A 3,741-nucleotide genomic window follows, 5' to 3' on the forward strand; every position below is an offset into this window, starting at 1 on the left:
CAGACAAACAAGAAATGTCTTGCAAGAAATGTTTAAAGTTCTAGAAAGAAGAAAAATGGGCTGGGCTTGGTGGCTCAGCCTGTAATCCCGCGCTTTGGGAGGCCAAGGCGAGTGAATTGCCTGAGCCTGAGGGTTCAAGACCTGCCTGGGCAACTTGGCAAAACCTCATCTCCACAATAAATTAAAAAATCAGCCGGGCATGGTAGCGTGTGCCTGTAATTCCGGCTACTCGGAAGGCTGAGGCGGAAGGATTGCTGGAGCCCAGCAGGTTGAGGCTGCAGTGGTTGGGAGTGGCCACGGCACTCCAGTCTGAGAGACAGAGTGAGACTCTGACTCAAAAAAAAAAAAAAGAAAGAAGAAAAATAATATCGGTCAGAAACTCAGGTCTACATAAAGAAAAGAGTTAGAGAGGAATAAACGAAGGTAAAATAAAAACTTTTTCTTTTCTTATTTTTAATTAATCTAATAGATAATTGTTCAAAATAATACAACAATGTATTGTGTGATTATAGCTTACAGATCAGTGAAATGAATGATAGCAATGTTACAAGGGTAGGAATGATGAATTGGGAATACTCTGGTATAAGGTACCAGTACTACCTATAAAGCTGCTTAGTGTTATTTGAAAGTGGATATAACTTGTGAATGTATATTGCAAACTTTGGGGTAATCACTAAAATAATTCAAAAAAGAAGCACACTTGATATACTAGAAGAGAGAAAATGAAATCATATAAATGCTCAATTAAAATAAGATGGCAACACAAGGGAAACATAAAGTAAGGAAAGAGAACAGTTACAAATATGATGGATATTAATCCAACTGTATCAACAATCACTTTAAATGTGAATTGTTTAACTACATCAATGAAAAAACAGGTTGTCAGAAAGAATTTTAAAGAACCAACAAGATGCAAGAAACCTATTACAAATATAAAGACACAAATAGATTAAAAGAGATAAAGAAGTATATATCGTGTAACACATCTAAAGAAAGCTAGCGTAGTTATATTACTTCTAGTAAAAGCAGACTTCAGAATAAGGAAAGTGTCAGGGATAAAGATGGACATTACATAATGATAAAGAAGTGAGTTCTCCAAGAAGATACAACAATTCTTAACGTATATGTGCCTCACAAGAACAAACCATCAAAATATGTGAGGCAAAAACTTATAGAACTGCAAGGAGAACTAGGCAAATCCACTATCACAGTTGAAGACTTCAACACCTCTAACACTAATTGGCATATCCAATAGGCAGAACAAATCAGTAAGAATATAAATGGATAGTGTATCCATAAACTATGAACATTCATAGAATACTTTAGCCCCAAGCAACAGAAGAGAGAATTCCTCTCAAGCTTGTATGAAACATTAATCAAGACAGACTACATTCTCAGCTATAAAACATACCTTAACAAATTTAAAAGACTAGAAATCATAGGAAGTATAACACAATAGAATTAAATTTGAAATAACAGATAGCTGGAAAATCCCCAATTTTGGAAATTAAAACACTTGTAAAAAACATATGAGTCACAGAAGAAATTTCAAAAGAAATTTTAAAATACTTTGAACTAAATGAAAATGAAAATTCAGAGAATGTAGAAAGAGCAGTTCTTAGAGGGAAACTTATAGCACTGAATGCATGTATTAGAAAAGAAGAAAGAACTAACATCATTAACCTAAACTTTCACCTTAGGAAACTCAAAGGAGCAATATAAACCTAAAGCAAGCAGAAGAAAAGGAATAAAAATTCAAACAGAAATCAATGAAGTTGAAAGCAAAAAAAAAAGAAAAGAAAAATGATGAAACCACAAACTTGTTCTTTGAAAGTCCTATTAAGCTGATAACTCTCTAGCCAGGCTAACAAACAAAAAAAAGAGAAAAGACATAAATTAACATCAGAAATAGAAGACCATACTGATCTCATGGGCATTAAAAAATTTTTTTAAAATTATAAACAACTCTGTGACCACAAATTTAATACCACAGATAAAATGGATCTATTCCTTGAAAGACACAAACTACCAAAACTCACAAAAGACGGAAAACATAATATGAATAGGCCATAACTATTACACAAAGTGAATCAGTAATTAATAACTTTTACAAAGGAAAATGCCAGACCGAAATCATTTCACTGTTGACTTCTAATGAACATTTAAAGAATAAATGATACCAAATTCTCTGCAATTTCTCCCAGAAGATAAAAAACAGCATGAACACTTTCTAACCCATTCTATGAGGCCAGCATTACCCTTTGATGACAAAGACATCAAAAGAAAGAAAAACTACAGACCACTTTCTCACATGAACACAGATGCAAAAATCCTCAACAAATTACTGGCAAATCAAATCCAACAATGTATAAAATAAACAATATACCATGACTAAGTGAAATTTATTCCAGGCATACAAGGCTGGTTTAATATTTTCAAATCAGCAAGTGTAATTTATCACAACTACAGACTAAAGAAAAAAAATCATGTGGTTATATCAACAGATGCAGAAGAAGCATTTAACAATATCTAACATTCATTCATTATAAAAACCCTTAGCAAACTAGGAATAGAAGGAGAACTTCCTAAACGTGATAAAGAATATCTACAAAAACCCTGCAACCAACATCATTCTTAAGTGTGAGAAACTACTTTCCTGCTAAAATCTGGAACAAGGCAAGAAAGTCCCCTCTCACCACTCCTATTTAACACTGTACTGGAAGTCCTAATGTAATAAGATAAGAAAATAAAATAAAAGGTATACAAATTGAGAAGGAAAAAATAAAACTACCTTTGTTCACAGAAGACATGATTATGTACATGAAAAAAATCCCAAAAAACTGGCAAAAAACTCCTGGAACTAATGAGCAATAATGGCAAGACTACAGGATACAGGGTTAACAACAAAGTCAACTGCCTTCCTATATACCAGCAATGAGCATGTGGAGTTTTAAATTTAAAACACAATACCATTGACATTAGTACAAATAATAGGTGAGCTCTAACACAATATGTTATAAGATCTGTGTGAAAGGATCTACAAGGAACTCAAATGTGCTGAAAAGAAAAAAACAAATAGCCCCATTACAAAGTGGGCAAAAGATATGAATAGACAGTTCTCAAAAGAAGACATTTGTGCAGTCAACAGATACATGAAAAAATGTTCAGCCTCACTAGTCATCAAGGAGATGCAAATTAAAACTACACTGAGTCCTGCGCTTTGGGAAGCTAAGGTGAGTGGATTGCCTGAGCCCGCGGGTTCGAGACCCACCTGGGCAACTTGGTGAGACCTCATATCTACAATAAATCAAAAAATTAGCAGGGCGTGGTAGTACGCACCTGTAGTTCCAGTTGCTTGGAAGGCTGAGGCAGAAGGATCACCGGAGCCCAGCAGGTCGAGGTTGCAGTGGCTGGGAGCGTGCCGTTGCACTCCAGTCTGGGCGACAGAGTGAGACTCCAACTCAAAAAAAAACAACAACAAAAAACTACACTGAGATTCCACATAACTCCAATCAGAATGGTCAACATCAATAACTCAAAAAATAACAGATGCTGGAGAGAATGTGGCGAAAAGGGAACACTTCTACACTGTTGGTGGGAGTGCAAACTAGTTCTGCCTCTGTGGCAATCAGTGTGGCAATTCCTAAAAATTCTAAAAATTGACTTCCATATGACCCCGAAATTCCCCTACTGGGAATATACCTGGAAGAACTCAGGTCACTCTATTAAAAAAGATACCTG

General features: G+C 35.2%; 1 protein-coding gene across 1 annotated transcript in view; it reads right to left on the bottom strand.

Annotated features, from left to right (window-relative positions):
- Positions 1 to 3,741, bottom strand: part of RIMS4 (regulating synaptic membrane exocytosis 4) — a 145,516-nt gene that overhangs the window by 136,509 nt on the left and 5,266 nt on the right. The window lies entirely within an intron of this gene.

Source organism: Carlito syrichta, unplaced genomic scaffold (genome assembly GCF_000164805.1).
Source record: "Carlito syrichta isolate Samal-C Ts95f unplaced genomic scaffold, Tarsius_syrichta-2.0.1 Scaffold309195, whole genome shotgun sequence".
In the NCBI taxonomy this organism is placed as follows: Eukaryota; Metazoa; Chordata; class Mammalia; order Primates; family Tarsiidae; genus Carlito; species Carlito syrichta.